Here is a 22,182-nt window from a genome sequence, read left to right on the forward strand (position 1 = left end):
CATTATCATCTGAACAACGCGGGAGACGAATCACTGAGTCGGTTCATTCAAACGATCGAATCTATTCGCTGAAATGAATCATACATTTCCACGCTACTATGATGAAGGCTGCAATTTCAAAAGAAAAAGAAAAGTCGCCATCGCGCTAGAATTCATTATCATCTGAACAACGCGGGAGACGAATCACTGAGTCGGTTCTTTGAAACGATAGAATCGATTCGCTAAAACAAATCAAACGTCTCCCCCCTACTATGTCTAAGGCAGCCATTTCACGTCGTAGTAGGGTTGGCAAATTCCCCGCCCCGCGTCTCAGTGCAGCAGCTGACGGGGAGGGAGGCAGTGCGCATCGGTCACTCCCAGCGCAGTGTGTCCAGCCTCTCTCTCGCTCATTGCGCGCTGCGGACTCCAAAGGCGGTGAAGTTTATCACGCATTCTTTTATCGGTAAGTGCAAACGAACCCTTTATTTTATCATCAAATGTTTCATTGGGAATACACAAGCTGAAATACGCTCGCTTAGACCGCGTTTGCCGCAATAATAACACGTAAATACGTGGGTGGTGATGGAGTCCAAATGAGAGGAGTTTGCGTCAATGATATAAAATCCAGGTGTATTAAACGCTGCTCCAGATTTAAAGGCCTTGGATGTGTTCAAATATTAATTAACGCATTGTATGTTATATACAAACCAGGATTGATGCTATAATATGTTCGTAATCAGTAGTGGGAATCATGATCTGTGGAATAACGGTACAGTAGAATATGGATGCAAACAGGCGTGGTCAGATCCTGTGGCTGGAGTTTCGCCTTATACAAAACGCAAACAGGCAATTGCGTAACCAGAGGTTACTGTAATGACTGTATGTTTGTGATCTGGCAGTTTGCGATAGCAATCCAATGATATAAATGTGGAAATCTGGCATGTTGCTCTCAGTGACCTGAAATGGATGTTGATCCGGTGCCCATCACCATCTCCACTGCGGTACTCCAAAGAGAAATCACCATTTCACACGTTACTGTTGCATGACAGAACCGCAGCGGGTCACTAATATGCTTCAGTCGTTCTCACGGGCTCGTGCTTTTACACTTCAGACGTCGCGTCGTCCGGATGCTGTTTGCGTCTGTTTGATAATCAGTGACTTTCAGAGGCTGTTCGTCACATTTCCAGTGGTTGTACCTTGATGCGAATGATTCAGATAATCGCCGCAGAGCGAGCTTAGCTTCATAAGGGCCTATAGAGAGCGTTTATTTGTCATGCTGCAGCACTAATGCGTCTTTGCGTGATTGTTCTGGGCGCACTAAATAAATAACATTGCGCACGCTGGCCGGACATTAGCGCTTAATGGAAACCATGAGACTCTAGCGCAGCAAAACAGTCGGACATGATGTCATGGCGGCACGCATGTAGGTGTCTGTGATGTCATAAAGGCATGGAATACGTGATCATTTTAAATTCGCATGACCTCATTACATTGCATGACTCAACAAGTGGTATCCAGTGTCATTGCGGATATTAAAATGATCATCTTGCATATGTAATCCAAAATTTTTATATCTCTTCTTGCATTCTAAAAAATGCTGGGTTGAAAATGGACAAACCCAGCGATTGGGTTGTTTTGGCCCAGCGGTTGGGTTAAATGTTTGCCCAACATGCTGGGTAGTTTAATTTAAAGAATGTTTATTGTTTAATAATTATTCATTAAGCTCATTAATAAATGTTAAAACATGTTAATAAATGTTAATTTACAACGACTTTGGGTTCATTTTAAGCAACAACACAGTAATTTTTAAACAATAGTTGGGTTAAATAAAACTGCCCTGCAGGTTTGGCAAACATTTAACCCATTCACTGGGTTAAAACAATATTGTAAAAAAGAATTGTTGGTTTAACTTAAAAAGTAAGTTACCTGGTTGCCTTAAAATTTTGAGTTCATTTAAATTAAAAATTTGAGTTTACGATTGGTTTAATCAACAGAAACTCTAAATATTATGTTATCTGAACCACATTAATTATCTAAGATTTGACAAAAGAAAAAATGTTTTTAAAAATAATTTTACAGTGAACCCATTTGTTAGGTTAAAACAACCCAATCGCTGGGTTAAAACAACTCAATCTCTAGGTTAAAAACAACCCAATCGCTGAGTTAAAACAACCCAACTGCTGGGTTAAAACAACTCAATCGCTGGGTTAAAACAACCCAATCGCTGGGTTAAAACAACTCAATCTCTAGGTTAAAAACAACCCAATCGCTGGGTTAAAACAAACCAACCGCTGGGTTAAAACAACCCAATCGCTGGGTTAAAACAACTCAATCGCTGGGTTAAAACAACTCAATCGCTGAGTTAAAACAACCCAATCGCTGGGTTAAAACAACTCAGTCGCTGGATTAAAACAACTCAATCTCTAGGTTAAAAACAACTCAATCGCTGGGTTAAAACAGCCCAATCGCTGGGTTAAAACAAACCAGTCACTGGGTTAAAACAACTCAATCACTAGGTTAAAAACAACCCAATCGCTGGGTTAAAACAACTCAATCGCTGGGTTAAAACAACTCAATCACTGGGTTAAAACAACTCAATCGCTGGGTTAAAACAGCCCAATCGCTGGGTTAAAACAAACCAGTCACTGGGTTAAAACAACTCAATCACTAGGTTAAAAACAACCCAATCGCTGGGTTAAAACAACTCAATCGCTGGGTTAAAACAACTCAATCACTGGGTTAAAACAACTCAATCGCTGGGTTAAAACAACCCAATCGCTGGGTTAAAACAAACCAGTCACTGGGTTAAAACAACTCAATCTCTAGGTTAAAAACAACCCAATCGCTGAGTTAAAACAACCCAACTGCTGGGTTAAAACAACTCAATCGCTGGGTTAAAACAACTCAATCTCTAGGTTAAAAACAACCCAATCGCTGGGTTAAAACAAACCAACCGCTGGGTTAAAACAACCCAATCGCTGGGTTAAAACAACTCAATCGCTGAGTTAAAACAACCCAATCGCTGGGTTAAAACAACTCAGTCGCTGGATTAAAACAACTCAATCTCTAGGTTAAAAACAACTCAATCGCTGGGTTAAAACAACCCAATCGCTGGGTTAAAACAAACCAGTCACTGGGTTAAAACAACTCAATCACTAGGTTAAAAACAACCCAATCGCTGGGTTAAAACAACTCAATCGCTGAGTTAAAACAACCCAATCGCTGGGTTAAAACAACTCAGTCGCTGGATTAAAACAACTCAATCTCTAGGTTAAAAACAACTCAATCGCTGGGTTAAAACAGCCCAATCGCTGGGTTAAAACAAACCAGTCACTGGGTTAAAACAACTCAATCACTAGGTTAAAAACAACCCAATCGCTGGGTTAAAACAACTCAATCGCTGGGTTAAAACAACTCAATCACTGGGTTAAAACAACTCAATCGCTGGGTTAAAACAACCCAATCGCTGGGTTAAAACAAACCAGTCACTGGGTTAAAACAACTCAATCTCTAGGTTAAAAACAACCCAATCGCTGAGTTAAAACAACCCAACTGCTGGGTTAAAACAACTCAATCGCTGGGTTAAAACAACTCAATCTCTAGGTTAAAAACAACCCAATCGCTGGGTTAAAACAAACCAACCGCTGGGTTAAAACAACCCAATCGCTGGGTTAAAACAACTCAATCGCTGAGTTAAAACAACCCAATCGCTGGGTTAAAACAACTCAGTCGCTGGATTAAAACAACTCAATCTCTAGGTTAAAAACAACTCAATCGCTGGGTTAAAACAACCCAATCGCTGGGTTAAAACAAACCAGTCACTGGGTTAAAACAACTCAATCACTAGGTTAAAAACAACCCAATCGCTGGGTTAAAACAACTCAATCGCTGGGTTAAAACAACTCAATCACTGGGTTAAAACAACTCAATCGCTGGGTTAAAACAACCCAATCGCTGGGTTAAAACAATCCAGTCACTGGGTTAAAACAACTCAATCTCTAGGTTAAAAACAACCCAATCGCTGGGTTAAAACAACTCAATCTCTAGGTTAAAAACAACCCAATCGCTAGGTTAAAACAACTCAATCACTGGGTTAAAACAACTCAATCGCTGGGTTAAAACAACCCAATCGCTGGGTTAAAACAAACCAGTCACTGGGTTAAAACAACTCAATCTCTAGGTTAAAAACAACCCAATCGCTGGGTAAAAACAACCCAATCACTAGGTTAAAACAACTCAGTCGCTGGGTTAAAACAACTCAATCTCTAGGTTAAAAACAACCCAATCGCTAGGTTAAAACAACTCAATCACTGGGTTAAAACAACTCAATCGCTGGGTTAAAACAACCCAATCGCTGGGTTAAAACAAACCAGTCACTGGGTTAAAACAACTCAATCTCTAGGTTAAAAACAACCCAATCGCTGGGTTAAAACAACTCAATCTCTAGGTTAAAAACAACCCAATCTCTAGGTTAAAACAACCCAATCGCTGGGTTAAAACAAACCAGTCACTGGGTTAAAACAACCCAATCGCTGGGTTAAAACAACTCAATTGCTGGATTAAAACAACCCAATCACTGCGTTTGCTCATTTTCAACCCAACTTGGGTTGTTTTTAACCCAGCATTTTTTAGAGTGTAGCATAAATGTTGAGTCAAGAAAAAGGCACAGAAAATGGAAAGTTAAGACTAGTGCATTATGACATTGTGCTCTGGTACTGCACACTTTGACGAGTTCTGACTCTCACACAGTGTATGTAAGAAGTAGTATGGATAGTATGCCATTTTGAGCACAGCCCGAGCGTGTGCCAGGCCGTCCCCATAGTGATTCTGTCTCCCCCAGCAACATTCGGCGGCGAGTGCATTGTGTGTTCTGACAGCAGGTTGCTTCATTGGTTTAATGGTGGGAGGCGTGAGGGGATTTAGAGGTGCTAAAGAAGACCTGAAACTTGCAAATTCGCTGGAATTTAAAGCAGCTCCAGATGGTTTTGTTCAACGAGAGCGTGGGCACCCTGGAGTGATGGCGCTCACATATTCCATTTGTTTTTACACTAGAGCCACACCTACTATATATTTAAACTATTATCCTGACCACATGATGGTGTGCACCTGGATATCTGATCAGAGCAGTTTTTATGCATATACATAAATAAAAATAATTTAAAAAAAAAAGACCCTTTTTCCACTATAACAAACCTTTTGTGCGATTGAAAGGTTAAAGATTTGATGCAAATGTTTGCATATGAGTGATTGCATGTGCATTATTCTTCACATAAGCTTCTAAAATGAGCACGCAGTTTCTCTAAATAACTTTTATCTAATGCACGCTGCATTTTGGATCCATCGGTGTGAATGAGATCTGTTGTGAAACTATTTCGCATCACAGTCCGAGAACTCATTCTCCACACTGCTGTGAAATGGCCTCTCATGTGACGATTGCAAGACACATTTCTTTCTCTAATTAATATTTACCCCCTTCCCTTTAGTTTTCATCAAGCTTTGGCATATGATTCAGTCAGTTTTATTAGTGAAAGCTTTGGTTCTGGTTGGGCTCTTGGCAGGTTTTCCGAGTGTAGTGGCATTTAAGATCTTGGCACAGAAAATGCACTCTGCATTAGTTTTTTTCCTCCTCTTGATGCATCAGCTTTATGCACAGACCTATTTACTCAAGACGACGCCCTCAGCTTGCTTTACATCCATAGCATTGCAGTTTGGCCTTAAAGAAACTCTACTCAAGCGCAGATGCTTTGGATCAATGTTTTCGACCACCATTCATAATGCAACACGAGCATGCATAGCCGCGAGGAGCGTTATTGTAGGCGTCGTCTTCTACGGTCAGTTTTCTTGGCTGGTTTTCTCTCTCAGGTCAGCATGGGAATCTTGTTGAGCAAATGAATTGAAGTTAGTTCAAATTTTGACGGTACTGCATGAGTTTGATTGATTGTTTTGCACATGATCTTATCATTTAACATGTGTTCTTCTATAAGTGCATTCATTTCTCTTTCCTGTACTTCTGTGAATTGTTTGATTGTCTTCATGGCAAGAGCTGCGTTTGCAGCCAAAGTAAGCAGTAAAATTTATAGACTCTTCTGTCGATATTTCCATCATGCGAATGGCTTTTGCTGCGCCTGGCCAATAACAACAGTACAGTTTCCCTCCGACACTTCTGAACAAAATGGAGCTCCCAGTCAAGAGCAGCGAAGCGTGCAGAGACACAATATCCCTGTTGCCTTCTTTATAAACGATACCTGTTGTACGACAAGGGTGAGTTAATTTCACAGCACAGACCGTGTTACAGTAGGACAGGTGGCGGGGGGCTCGATGTTTACCGTCAGAGACCCTCTGTGTGTTAAAGAGGGGAGGAGCGCTCGAGGTTTGGAGGTTGTAAGCGACTGGGACCAGCTGTCATGATAGTGGACAACAGGTGAGGGACACATGGTGCCTATGGGTGGCCCCTAGAATGAGCGAACTGGATGTGTTAGGACTAGAAAATTATGTTTGAATTATTTTAAAATATAATTATAAAATATGTTTATTTTTTGAGAATTGTTTTGAGTATTTGATATAAATTTAAATATATATGCATTTTTTGCAAAATTTGTTAACAGTTTGAATTAGATTTTTTTAATCAAAATTGTTGCAAGCTATTAAATTCAAAATGTTATATTCAAAAATTAAAATGTATTTTTTTTAGATTTTAATACATATGCATTTGCTTTATAATTATTAAAAATTTAGATTTTTTTTTCCCGAAATGTTAAATTAAAAAAAAATATTAAATAATAAAAAAATTATAAATTATATTATAATTTTTTATAAAATATATATTATAAAATTTATATATATATATATATATATATATATATATATATATATATATATATATATATATATATAATTAATAAAGCACTTTCATTCATTGCTAATTTTAATGAATAATATTGGATATTTTGTCATTTTTTTCATACATCATCTTGCCCAAATTCAGGGTGTTTTTGCTTTTTTAAAGTCATAATGAAACTTAAGTAGTAGCAACATTATTGTCCATATTTGGACATACATTTGAGTGTAACAGATAATCAGAACAGAATAAGTTTAGGGCGGGGCTTGGTTTGTGTGTCAGTGGTTGATTGGATGTTGAGATGTGGGTGTGGCTCTCAAAAGTGGATACAGACGAAGTCTCTTAAAAGGTGCTGTATGTAATTTTATTGACTGTACTAAAGCATAAAAATACCACAATATGTTTGCAAAGATTTAGGAAACATGCTAGACTAAAAAAATGCTGGGTTAAAAACAACCCAAGTTGGGTTGAAAATTTTAAATGTTTTAAATGTTTGCCTATCCTGATGGTCAGTTTTATTTAATTCAACTATTGTTTAAAAATGACTACATGTCTGGCTTAAAATGAACCCAAAATAGGTTGGAAATTAAAAATCAGACACATAATTACTAGAGGAAACAATAATAATCAAAAGGTAAACATTTATTAATGATTGAATTATTATTATTCATTTAACTTGTTAATAAATGTTAATTTCCAACATACTTTGGGTTCATTTTAAGCAAGCAATACAGTAATTTTTAAACAATATTTGAGTTATATAAAACTACCCAGCAGGTTGGGCAAACATTTAACCCAACCGCTGGGTTAAAACGAGCATTAACCCAACATTTTCTCTGAAAAACAATCTTACAGCCAGTTATTCTACTTTGAAGCATGCATTCTGTGTCAAAATGTCTGTTTTTGTTTTGGCCTGTGTGACTCCGCCCACTGCCAATTTACCCAATAGTATTTCAGCACTCCGGGTTGCCAGTTGGTGGAAAACACAGCATTGGGAGCCAGCAAATGAACCGGGTCAGAGATCGCAGACCTAAAAAGTCTCGCATCTATCTAAAAAGATAACATTAAAAAGCAGATAAATCAACTCATTGTCATTTGCGCATTGTCATCCTCAATCTGGCAACCCGCGTGAGTGTCGAATCTGAGGAGGAGGGGCGGAAGACCGTCTTTGTACATCTAAAGTCTTTGATACAGATGAGCTTTCAGGAGTTTAATAAGACTAAATGATTGCAAAATCCTGCATATGTCACCAGAAAGAAGATCCATTTTGTCACTTAATGCTGATTTTAAGTGTCGTATAGAATGACCACATGCCATGCCTCCACATCTTCTCTGTGTTTCTACAGCTGCTTCTCCTCGGGCTGCCTGGAATTTAATTTACGCTCTTATTTTAGGGTCTGAGAGCGCCTAACCCAATGGAGGCAGAGACACTGAAAGCCATTTGTCTGGCCGGTTGCTTTGATTCGAACTGGTTGAGAGGGAATAAAACTAATTGCAATGTTGCATTATTGCAGATTGAAGATCCAAACGTAATTTTCAGAAGTGTTGTGTAGTTGCGAACACCGAACACGCCCCGCTCAATTTGACAAAGGCGTGTGTCAGAACATTCTGTACGAGGTTAGATCACGTCTTTATTTAGGGTGATTTCCAGAGTGTTCTTCTGCATCAGATTTAGCTTGAGCCAAATATCCACAGATATCACTAATGAAAGAGAGCGGTTGCGTCAGATCAGATCGAATGCATCGGCTGAGGAGATGTTTCCTGTATGATGGTGTGTTGGCGTGGTCTCGGGCGATGGCTGATGTGCTCGGAGCAAACAGAGATTGAATTAGAGGAAATGAGGAAAGTCCTAAGGGACTGGGTGAGGTCTGCAGTCCTGGACGTCTCCTCTTTTCTCCTGTTTCTGCTCCTCCTCTCCTCTTCTCGGTTATTTGATACCTTCGCTCTCTGAAGTGTGTTGGCTGATGTGTTGCAGGATCACGAGATGATTAGAGAAGCATCTCCATCTCAAAGCTTTTAGAAGCCGTTAACTCTTTCACCGTCAGCGTTTGATTTTCACCAAACTTTCATGGCCTCTGGAATATTTTTATCGATTTTATCAACACTTCACTCTAAAAAATGCTGTTAAAACAACCCAAGTTGGGTTGAAAATGGACAAACCCGCCGATTGGGTTGTTTTAAGGTTGTTTTAAACCAGCGAATGGGTTGTTTTAACCCAGTGATTGGGTTGTTTTAACCCAGCGATCGGGTTGTTTTAAGGTTGTTTTAACCCAGCGAATGGGTCGTTTTAACCCAGCGATTGGGTTGTTTTAACCCAGCAATTGGGTTGTTTTAAGGTTGTTTTAAACCAGCGAATGGGTCGTTTTAACCCAGCGATTGGGTTGTTTTAGGGTTGTTTTAACCCAACGAATGGGTTGTTTTAACCCAGCAATTGGGTTGTTTTAAGGTTGTTTTAAACCAGCGAATGGGTTGTCTTAACCCAGTGATTGGGTTCTTTTAACCCAGCAATTGGGTTGTTTTAGGGTTGTTTTAACCCAACGAATGGGTTGTTTTAACCCAGCAATTGGGTTGTTTTAAGGTTGTTTTAAACCAGCGAATGGGTTGTTTTAACCCAGTGATTGGGTTGTTTTAACCCAGTGATTGGGTTGTTATAGGGTTGTTTTAACCCAGCGATTAGTTGTTTTTGACTGCTGGGTTGTTTTTATTTAACTCAACAATTGTTTCTTGCTTAAAATGAACCCAAAATATGTTGGAAATGAACATTTATTAAGTTTAATGAATAATAATTAATCAAACATTTATTAAATTGTTTATTAATAAATGTTTACCTTTTGATTATTATTGTTGCCTCTAGTAATTATGTGTCTGATTTTTAATTTCCAACCTATTTTGGGTTCATTTTAAGTCAGTCATATAGTCATTTTTAAACAATAGTTGAGTTAAATAAAATTACCCAGCATGTTGGGCAAACATTTAACCCAACCGCTGGGTTAAAACAACCCAATCACTGGGTTTGTCCATTTTCAACCCAACTTGACTGGAGTAATGATGCTGAAAATTCAGCTTTGATCACAGGAATAAATTACACTTTACTACATATTCACATAGAAAACAGCTGATTTACATTATAATAATATTTCACAATTTTTACTGTATATTTAATCAAATAAATGCAGCCTCTGTGAATTAAAAAAACATTAAAAACTCTTTTGAATCATCGAAATCATGATTTAGCATTCAAAAACAAGTAATTGTCATTCATGAGGACATTCACTCATAAGCCAGTTAGAACCCTGATTAATGATTTTTACAAACGCTAATCATCAAAACCTCTCAGCTCTGCGCTACATGAAACATGTCCGTTTCTTTGCGATGATTTTTCTGTGCTGATTTGTCTCTGGCAGTTTCCAGCTGCACATTCCAGGCGAGCGTCCAGTTATTGATCCGTCCACTGTTTTTTCCATGATCTGTTCTCCCAGCCGGCCTCACGTTCATGCTCAAGGTTGAACAGCTGTGCTGTTGTGGGTCACGACCCTGACCTGCACCTTATCCAAATCCCAATCCTGAGCCTGGAGCTTCTGAGGGATAAAGAGCGGCTGGAGCGAAGAGGGTGAAACTAAGAAGAGGGTGTCCTTAATTTAGCTGCGACTGCGCCGTAATGCGTGTGGCATATAGAGCTGTCAGCGAATTAGGCTAGTCAATAATGATGGGACATATTATTCCCTTGCCAAAAACAAGCTCTACTAGAACAGGTTTTCATGCATTATTTTCCTCATATTCTCCATTGTTGCAGCTCCTCTCTTCCCAGTCTGTCAGTAACGCTCTGTTTAGTTCCTGTCTCTATGAAGCCCCGCCTTCTGAAAAGCACAATGTGCTCTGATTGGTCGGCTGGAGCAGTGTGTTGTGATTGGTCAAGTGCTTTGAGTGTGTTTGGGAAATGTCCCACCCCTTACCATAACCGCCAGTTACTAACTAACTCAACCAGGCCCCGCCCCTTTAATCTGCATATGAATTATTTAAATATATTTATATTTATATAAATTTATATTTATTAAATATACTTAAATATATATTTAAGAATATTGTGACGTGAGAAAAATACAGCAATTCATTGTTAGCTCATGTCTGTTAAACAATATAAACAGATACAACTTTAGATTTTAACAATGTCTTACTAAATGCTCAAATTATTATTAACTAAGATTAATAAATGTTTTTTCATTGTTAGTTCATGTTAAAGTCGTGCTGCAGTCAATCATTTTGTCCTATCTTTAGTAATCAAAATTACATATTTAAACGTATTTTCCCGTGAAAATAATTCCTTCATGCCTTAAAATAGCTTGAATGTAACTCGACACCCTTGCTTCATGAGTATGCAAATTAGCCCCGCCTCCACTCAGTCACAGCAGGAAACAGGGGCGGTAATGGTGTCGACTGATGAATTTGCACATGTCTTAAAGCATATTAAAAACAGTAAACGTTAACAAATGGAACCGTACAGTGTTAGTGATTCAAACCTTCAGTGTCCTGTGACATCTGTGACCATTCAGAGATTTTTTATCACATAAAAAGCAGTGATGAATTGACTGAGAGACGCAGCAGACCGAACGCAGCTGTCTGCAGGCCGTCTCACAGACACTAAAGGCGTGTAATCCATTTGTGATTCCACTTCTCTCTGCTCCCTCCACCCCGTTCTCTCACTGCTGGCTCAATCCCAGCACACATTGCAGCTCGTCCCTGGGCGGCCGCTCTCTGCTGGCTGAACCCGACCGACACGTCAGGCGCTGGGCTGATCGTGATCTCATCTCCAGCACAGATGTGCAGAAACATCATGACTAAAGTTTATTAATTTAAATTATATTTTATATATTTTATTTTTTTAATAACACATTTATTATGTATATGAATATATTCTCTAATATTGTTTATTTATTAATTATTTTATTTATGTTTCATTTTTTGTTGACAGTAAAAATAGAGTGATAATTGCAATAAAATTAATTTGGTTTTGGGACAATTGAACAAGAAATAATAAAACAGAAGATTTTAAGCATTATTAATTTGCATCTAGAAGAAATAATTGAGATATTAAAGAATTTCTGATTTCAGCACAGATGTGCGAAAACATCAAAAAAGTGATTTTATTAAATTTTATTTTGTATATTTTATTTTTTAATAACACATTTCTTATGTATATGAATATATTCTCACATATTGTTTATTTATTAATTATCATTTTATTTATGTTTTATTGTTTGTTGACATACAGTAAAACTTTAAAGCGATAAAATTGCAGTAAAATTAATTCAGTTTTGGGACAATTTAACAAGAAATGTTTTACTTTTTGCCTCCTTTCTCAGGAGTAATAATAAACAGAAGAAATTAATCCTTATTAAATTGTGTCTAGAAGAAATAATTGAGATATTAAAGAATTTCTGATTCCAGCACAGATGTTCAAAAACATCAAAAAAGTTTATTTTTTAATAAATTCTATTTTATTTTTTAATAACACATATTTATTATGTATATGAATATATTCTCAAATATAGTTTATTTGTTAATTATTTTATTTATGTTTTATTTTTGTTGACATGCAGTAAAAATAGAGCAATAAATTTGCAATAAAATTCATTCAGTTTTGGGACAATTTAACAAGAAATATTTCAGTTCAGAGTGAGATTTTGTCTTTTTCTCAGCATAAATAGAATTTAATCATTAAATAATTGAGATATTAAAGAATTTGATTCCAGCAAAGATGTGCAAAAACATCACAAAAGTTTATTTTTTATTAAATTTCATTTTTAAATAACACTTATATTTCTTATCTATATGAATATATTCTCAAATATTGTTTATTTATTAATTATCATTTTATGTTTTATTCTTTTTTTGAAATGCAGTAAAACTGTAAAGCGATAAAATTGCAGTAAAAATTCATTTGGTTTTGGGACATTTTACAGTAAAATATTTTACTTCAGATTGATATTTTTTTAAATGTAAATGTATATATTTTCCAATATTATATTTATTAACATTTTTTTGTTTTATCTAATTTTTTTGTTAACACACAGTAAAAGTATAGAACAATAAAATTCATGTTGAATATCAGCTCATATCATTTGGTTTTGGGGCAATTTGTGAGTTTGTAATGAGATCTTGCCTTTTTATCAGGACAAACAATAAACAGAGAAGAATTTAAGCAGAAGAAATAATTGAGATATTACAGAGATTCACTCATTTTTATTCCAGAAACATCATGACATTTCCACTGAAAAGATGCATGAATGCATAAATATCCCTGTGTGTTCACTGCATTCTGACGCTGATCTTGTGAATGTAAACAAATACACACATTAGTTCTTCTTGTTCATTTCTAAAGGACGATCTGTCGCTGTAAATGCAAAGCAATTAAAAGCACACACAAGTTGCCATCTGCCTCCGCTTGGAGGTTTTTATCCCTCAAAATTAGATGTAAAGGAACAGACACCGCAAGCACGAATCCAGAGCATTAGAAGGCGGCTTTCAAGGTCACATGCTAATCTGTAACACCAATTCTCTCTCTCTCTCTCTTAATTCTTCTCACTTTCTCTGGTGTTTTTCTCATTAATGCATCTTCTCTACGGGTCGTTGTTTTACTTGTATTTTCACAGCGATGTCAAACTTGAGTATCACAGCAGAATATCCTGACAGTGAGTTCAACTGTCTCACATCTGTCCGAACGGGCGTATGGGACGAGCTTTCGGAAAAGATGAGGTCATCTGAAACGGACACTCGCTGCCTGGCCTCACTCCATTTATCTCATGATTTTCCCATAGTCCCCGTGCATGACTGAAACAGGAAGTGCTTGTGCGTGTTGTGTTCAGCGAGTCTCTCGTGAGTTTGTGGCTGCTGGTGATTAAAGCGTCCTCTACATTTCCTTGGATGATTGTTCAGTTTGTTGCTCTGATTTATTTATTTATTTATTTAAAAATCAACAGGATATTGAGTTATACTTTTTGGAAAATAGAATGTTGTCTTTGCCCCTATTTGGGTGTGAGCAAAAACACGCCGTTTTTGTGTGTGTCCCTTTAAATGCAAATGAGCAGCTGCTCCCCGCCCCCTTTCCAGAAGAGGGCGGAGCTTTAACAGCTCAACAACAACAAAGCTGGAGAATCTCACGCAGCCAAAATGAGGATTGTCAGTAACGGTGTTCAGCCTTACATTGTTCAAACCGGAGTCGACACTGATGGAGAGACTCAGGAAGAAGTTACAACTTTTAGACATTTCTGAATGGTTAGTGGATAAATTTATGTATCTGGCTGGAATCTGCGTTCAGAAATACTGATTTAGAGGGAGAGAGAGAGAGACATAGTAAGCACTGCATGTGTGTGAGATACAGAGCGAGAAACAAACAGTCTTGGGAGACGTACGAGTTTAATGACATCCAGACCTTCCCACAAAGCCATGTGTGTTTTTCAGCACACACGGGCCCCGTCTAAACGGGATGTGTTCAATTCCCGCTGTCTCCCTGCCAAAGCCCAGGGTGTGGTGAGACGACGGGGTAGATGTGGAGACACTTCAGCGTAGAGAGACTGCGGCATCTGCCAAGAGAATGAGCGTATAGAGCAAGTTATATAAGAGTAATCAACATTTCACTGTAAAAAAAAAAAAAAAAAGTTGTATGAACTTAATTTATTGTGTTCATCCAATTGATTTGTCCAGTGTATTTCAATTAGCAAAAAACCAAAAACAAAACAACAACAACAATCTCAAAAAAACTATTTATTTACAGTGTGTGAATGAGCATTTTATGAACTTTATTTGGCCATAAAGTTTCCAAAACCATGTCATTAGATCAGTTTTTTATTAGATCAGACTTTTTTTCTCAGAATTGTGTTTATATCTTGCAATTCTGACTTCATAATATGCAATTGCGAGTTATAAAGTCGTAATTAAGAGATATAAAGTCAGAATTGTCTGATTTAAAGTCAGAATTGTGTGATATAAAGTCGGAATTGCGTGTTATAAAGTTGGAATTGCGTGTTATAAAGTCGGAATTGCGAGTTATAAAGTCAGAATTGTGTGATATAAAGTCGGAATTGCGTGTTATAAAGTCGGAATGCGAGTTATAAAGTCGGAATTGCATGTTATAAAGTCGGAATTGCGAGTTATAAAGTCAGAATTGTGTGATATAAAGTCAGAATTGCGTGTTATAAAGTCAGAATTGTGTGATATAAAGTCGGAATTGCAAGTTATAAAGTCAGAATTGTGTGATATAAAGTTTGAATTGCGTGTTATAAAGTCGGAATTGCGTGTTATAAAGTCGGAATGCGAGTTATAAAGTCAGAATTGCGAGTTATAAAGTCGGAATTGTGTGTTATAAAGTCGGAATTGCGAGTTATAAAGTCAGAATTGTGTGTTATAAAGTCGGAATTGCGTGTTATAAAGTCGGAATGCGTGTTATAAAGTCGGAATGCGTGTTATAAAGTCGGAATGGCGAGTTATAAAGTCGGAATTGCGAGTTATAAAGTCGGAATTGTGTGATATAAAGTCGGAATTGCGAGTTATAAAGTCGGAATTGCGAGTTATAAAGTCAGAATTGTCTGATATAAAGTCAGAATTGTCTGATATAAAGTCAGAATTGTCTGATTTAAAGTTGGAATTGCGTGTTATAAAGTCGGAATTGCGAGTTATAAAGTCAGAATTGTGTGATATAAAGTCGGAATTGCGAGTTATAAAGTCGGAATTGCGAGTTATAAAGTCGGAATTGTCTGATATAAAGTCAGAATTGTCTGATATAAAGTCAGAATTGTCTGATTTAAAGTCGGAATTGCGTGTTATAAAGTCGGAATTGCGAGTTATAAAGTCGGAATTGCGAGTTATAAAGTCGGAATTGTGTGTTATAAAGTCAGAATTGCGTGATATAAAGTCGGAATTGCAAGTTATAAAGTTGGAATTGCGTGTTATAAAGTTGGAATTGCGTGTTATAAAGTCGGAATTGCGTGTTATAAAGTCGGAATTGCGAGTTATAAAGTCAGAATTGTGTGTTATAAAGTCGGAATTGCGTGTTATAAAGTCGGAATGCGTGTTATAAAGTCGGAATTGCGAGTTATAAAGTCGGAATTGCGAGTTATAAAGTCAGAATTGTGTGATATAAAGTCGGAATTGCGAGTTATAAAGTCGGAATTGCGAGTTATAAAGTCGGAATTGTGTGTTATAAAGTCGGAATTGCGAGTTATAAAGTCAGAATTGTGTGATATAAAGTCAGAATTGTCTGATATAAAGTCAGAATTGTCTGATTTAAAGTTGGAATTGCGTGTTATAAAGTCGGAATTGCGAGTTATAAAGTCGGAATTGTGTGTTATAAAGTCAGAATTGCGTGATATAAAGTCGGAATTGCGAGTTATAAAGTCAGAATTGCAAGTTATAAAGTCAGATATAAACTATAAAGTTATAAACTGAATCAAACAAATTAATTTGCATCATCACTCAAAAATCTTGTGTTGATTTAGTGAAAAATGGTGTGAAAACATTCCTTGATTACTTCTAACTAGATTTCTACTGAATTTTGCTTTTATTAAACATACTGAATGTATTTAGGAACAAACTGTTGGCTTGAAATGATGGTTCATCTCATAAACATGGAAAAATTTGTCATTTTGAGCTATATTTCCAGCATATGAATATGTCTTTAGAGATATTCAATCAAGCACTTCTCCGTGTCGAGGTGGGAAGCGCTTTAGTATATAATATAAACATCTGGCACTTTCCTGTGACACTCCTACTGTAAATGTTTAGACGTTTGCCATTAATTGTTCCTTCAAGTGAAGATGTAGAACTCGAGAACAGTGTTAATATTATAATGTCTTTGCCCTCTGTGAAATACGTGTGTGTTTGGAAAAGACAAGTTAACGAGAGCAGCGTGATCCAGGATCCGGCCTGTCGGAGCACAAATGTGCTGCTTTTAAAATCACTTGGTTTGTCTTTATGAGTTCTAGTTGGTTTGGCAGAGATCAGCTTTTTAAGATGTGCTGAAGGTTGCAGTCGTTAAAAAGCCCATTAAATATTTCCTTTGTTGACATATTAGAAAAAACAAGGAGGTCTAAAATACCTGTAGAAAGTTTATTACAGAATGTTTTATATACCAAAAATGTCATACATCAATAGAGAAAGATGCTTTTGCCAACAGAATAGTGTAGTAGTCTAAATGTTGATCTGCTAGAAGTTAAAGGGTTAGTTCACCCAAAAATGAGACCTTCGTTAATCTTCGGAACGCAAATTAAGATATTTTTGATGAAATCCGATGGCTCAGTGAGGCCTGCATAGCCAGCAATGACATTTCCTCTCTCAAGATATAGTGATGGCCGATTTCAAAACACTGCTTCAGGAAGCTTCGGAGCGTTATGAATTTTTTGTGTTGAATCATGATTCGGATCGCGTGTCAAACCGCCAAACTGCTGAAATCACGTGACTTTGGTGTCGAACTGCTGATTCGACACGCTGATTCATAACGCTCTGAAGCTTCCTGAAGCAATGTTTTGAAATCGCCCATCACTAAATAAGTCGTTATTTTGTTTTTTTGGCGCACCAAAAATATTCTCGTGGCTTTATAATATTAATATTGAACCACTGTACTCACATGAACTGATTTAAATATGTTTTTAGTACATTAATGGATCTTGAGAGAGGAAATGTCATTGCTGGCTATGCAGGCCTCACTGAGCCATCGGATTTCATCAAAAATATCTCAATTTGTGTTCTGAAGATGAACGAAGGTCTTACGGGTGTGGAACGGCATGAGCGTGAGTAATAAATGAAAGAATTTTCATTTTTGGGTGAACAAACCCTTTAATTTTGACATTGTTTTTAGCATACTAACAAATGTAGAATTCAGAAACCCTTGTTTTTAGCGACACCTGTGGCCGTTAAGTGAACAAGCTCATGTTCATGTCTCGTGTACACGTAACATACAAGAGACTGAACGTGATTCAAGGCCGCGATATTCTCACGGCAAAGTTCTTCTTCGTTCTTTGCTTAGAAGTAAAAATATGTTGGAAATATCTTTGTCGGGATATACTGTTAACGAACATCCCGACGCCGTTCATTCACACTGCTGAGAGCGACGGTTAGATGAATGTGTAAATATTCGCGCGCCTTTCTCTCAATAACAAAATAAACAACAAAAATGGCAGCGGTGAGAAATCATCTGATCATAGTGATGTGGAAATGTTTGAACCAGCTCTGAGATTCACCAGCATCATGTCGACAGATGAGGTAATTAAAATGACACTGTTACGATAGCTTGATCATATTTGAGACTATATAGATCTGACTATGTGAGACTATAGTTTGAATTAATCCTTTTCTTTGCATGACACATTGTCATTACAGTACAGAATGGTTCTTTCGGCATTATCCTGAATGTTGTATAATCATTCGTTCTTTAAATGAACGGAAGAGAGGCTCTTGGGCGTAACCGTCACATCCTTTTGATTTTCCCGGCAAAACCGACCCGAGTTCGTCACATAAAAATCAGTCTACAGGCTTTCATAGACGACCTAGGAAGTTGGGGAAGGTCTTGTTTTTTTTTTTTTAAAAAGTATAAGCTGTTCATATATTGGCAGTAAAAAAGTGATTAATACATGAAAGTTCTTACATGTAGTCCTTTTAAAACTACACGCATGAACTGAAAGCTACAAAACCGTGAAGTTTGATTTGACGGAGGTCTTTAAATATACCTGAAAGACAGCTGTAGGAATGTTTGCGAGTGGCTTCTGTATCGCATTCATCACGGATTATCAGCGACACTCCCGACTGATAACAGGGTTCAGAGAGAGCTGGAATATTCCCACACCTCACACGGACCAATGAGGTTCAGCAGCACTGATATAGAGCTGAAGTGGCTGTGATCGCACCACATTCCAGAGCTGGACTTTACGTGAATCTGCTTCACAAAATCCTGACGTCTGTAGAAGGAATCTTCTTGAAACATGTCAAGAACATGTCTAGGTCATATTTTACCCCAAATTATAAGGAATAAAACTTTATCACAATTCAATATTCACAAATGATAATTTCTGTAAAGATAGATAAATGTAAATATAAAAATCATTACAAATTTTATATATATAAAAAACAAAAATATTTTTTTATTTTTTTCTTATTTTATTTTTTGACATATGTGCAATTTATATAGATAGATAATGTAAATATACAAATCATTACATTTATAAATAAGAATAAAAATAGAAAATAGAAATAGAAAATAACAAAATAAATATTTTTAATATATAAACATCTTATTTGTTAATTTCTTATAATTTCATTTATTTTGATATATGTGCAATTTATATAGATAGATAGATAGATAATTGTAAATACAAAAATTATTACAAAAATAATAAATATAACAATAAATATTTTAATACCATTTAGAAAATAAGAAAACAGCTCTATATATATATATATATATATATATATATATATATATATATATATATATATATATATATATAGCTGTTTTCTTATATATATATATATAATATATATATAATATAAATATTTATTTTTTATTTATATTTCCTATAATTTTATTTCTGTTGATATATGTGCAATTTATATAAATATATGTAATAGAAAAATATATATACATTTAAAATAATTACAAATGTATAAATAAAAAATAAAAACATTTTAATAAAATTTAGAAAATAAGAAAATAAATAAATTGTATTATTTATTTTTAAATTTTTATAATTTTATTTCTTTTGTGCAATTGATATAGATGGATATAAATTTATTTTTTTATTTATATTTCTTATAATTTTATTTCTTTTGATATATGCAGTTTATATAAATATATGCAAAATATAATTTCTTTCTTTTAAATTTGGCATAAAATATGACCTAGACATATTTTACATAAATTTACAATAAATAGAAAACACTTAATTTGTATTTTAACAATATTTTGAAAAATAAATGCCACATTGGTGAACAGAAGAGACTTCTTTAAAAAATATAAATAAATATGAATTATTCCAAACTTTTATGAACTTACTATAAATAAATATATTTAGTATATAAAATTATATTTACTTTTATTTTTCTCATAGAATTTTATTTCATCTGCTATATGTGCAAATATATATGCAAAATATAATTTCTTTCTTTTATTTTTGGGGAGCTGGACATGTTCTTTGTTGAGATTTGCCGCATAACATCTCGATTCATGGACTTGTTTTAGGCTTGACGGGAAACTTTGGTCTCTGGTTTAGATCGAAGTCACAATGAACTGCTCTTCTGGCAAGAGCGTCTCTTTACAAACACTTTCCAGAGTCTCTGGGCCCCAGGAAGTGATGTCATAATGGAGCTCATTCTCTGGCCAGTGTGACATTCTGAGCTAATGACATCTCCAGAGATCTAACAAAAGACAGACGGGCCATTGGATCGCTCGTCCCTGTGTGTCACGAAAACACGGACCAATTAACACTAATTAATCAATATACAACAACAGACACTAATGAGTAGCCATGCATTACGAGTACAGAGCTATAAATGAGTGTGAAGCTCAATTCCTCCTCTGTGTCAGCGGCGTGACTGTAAATTGAGCAACTCAAGGTTATCTTACGGCCTGGATCAAGCGCGGGGGGATTTCTTCACTTTCCACATGTTTCCGAGAGCCGACGGCTCACATCTGTTAGCCATATTTCATGCTAGCTGCACGCGTTTCACATGGTTGTCGTCCATCTCGAGAAGAACTAAACAATACATGATAACAAGATCTTTTGGCCCGCTGCCTCTGTAAACTCTGTAAACGCAAACGAATTTGTCAACGTGAAACACAAGCAGCTGCGGCCATCAGGACTGTTGAGCTTTTTAATTACAATCATTTATGTTTTATTAATTACATGGGCATCTTTATTGGACTGGTGGTGTGAAAAGAACAACAAATGACTGGCTGCCTTTCAAAATATGTACCGATTAGAGTTTCGGCTTAATTTCTACTTTTCTTATGGTTGATTTCAATACATAAATAAATACACGCACACACACACACATACATATATATATATATATATATATATATATATATGGATGAATAATTTCTACTTTTCTAATGCTTATAATGTTTATATATATATATATATATGATACATTTCTATAGATTTATAAAAATAAATTCATAAATTTCTTTCATTTCACATTAAAAATATAAACAATAAAAATAATATAAAATAAAAATATGATATATAATTAAAATATATATTAAATAATAACATAATATATATATATACAAAATATATATACAGTATAAAATATATATAATAAAATATTACATATATAAAATACAATAATATTTTATTGATAATCAACATTGATGTATTTATATAAATATATAAATATCAATTAAATATTATTTATTAATAATTTATATTTTACTGATCATTATTAAACTATATATATATATATATATATATATAATGGTTAGAATGTGATAAATTAAATGTATTAAATGTAAAAATATATAAAAATATAAAAATAAATAAATAAATAAATAAATAGGAATAGATACAGTTCTATAGATTTTAATAATAATAAAAATATATATATATATAAATGTATATAAATGTGTTTGTGTGTCTGTGTATGTATGTATGTGTGTATATAAATAAATATATATTCCACACACACACACACACACACACACACACACATACACACACACACACACACACACACACACCTATTTTAATTTGTCTAGTTTGACAAAAATGAGAATTTTGGGGGTATTAAAATGTGGAAAATTTAATTTCTTATAATTTGTAATTTATTATAATTTAATATATCTCTTTTGATATATGTGCAGATTGTAACTTTTATAACTTTAATATTGTCAAAGTTTATTTTCTAGAACAAGGGGGGATTTTTTTCTATACCATGCATATTTTAAAATGTCTTTTTAATGCAAAAATGCACAAATAATTAGTTTTTATTCATCTAAACCTATCTGTTATATTCAGATATGTCGAGCTGCGTCTCGTTATACGATCACGACTCTGAAGTTTCACCAGTGTTCAGCGCAGCACACACAAACCCTAGTGATGTTTTCCAGCCCGGCATGTCAGTCATGGGAACTTAGTAACCCTTGCCAAAATGCCCAGCTTCCCTCTTGATCTTCAGGGACGCGTCCTTATTTTCCTCCATTTCCAGCTGGAAAGACGGAGGTCTGTGCTTGACATATCCCACAAGGACAACGCTCGAGTTTATTAAGTCATCGATCATCAGAGATGGCATCTGTGTGGGAATGTCTCTCGGCATAATAAGGGAACGGCTACAAACACCTTGCCCACAATTTACCCACAGTCTTTGTTTTTATACAGTTG

The 22,182-nt window shown here is 35.5% G+C and overlaps 1 protein-coding gene across 3 annotated transcripts in view; it reads left to right on the forward strand.

Moving 5' to 3' along the window:
- Positions 1-307: 307 nt before the first annotated feature.
- The window catches only part of sptbn1 (spectrin, beta, non-erythrocytic 1), a 115,331-nt gene continuing 93,456 nt past the window's right edge, over positions 308-22,182 (forward strand). For 2 of the 3 annotated variants that reach the window (XR_007182119.1, XM_048172515.1), the window contains exon 1: positions 324-442. The gene's annotated coding sequence lies outside the window, so the exon portion shown is untranslated. Of the gene's footprint in view, positions 443-22,182 lie in introns of all 3 variants that reach the window. The other variant, XM_048172516.1, reaches the window with a different exon arrangement.

Source organism: Megalobrama amblycephala, linkage group LG21 (assembly GCF_018812025.1).
Source record: "Megalobrama amblycephala isolate DHTTF-2021 linkage group LG21, ASM1881202v1, whole genome shotgun sequence".
Lineage (NCBI taxonomy): Eukaryota > Metazoa > Chordata > Actinopteri > Cypriniformes > Xenocyprididae > Megalobrama > Megalobrama amblycephala.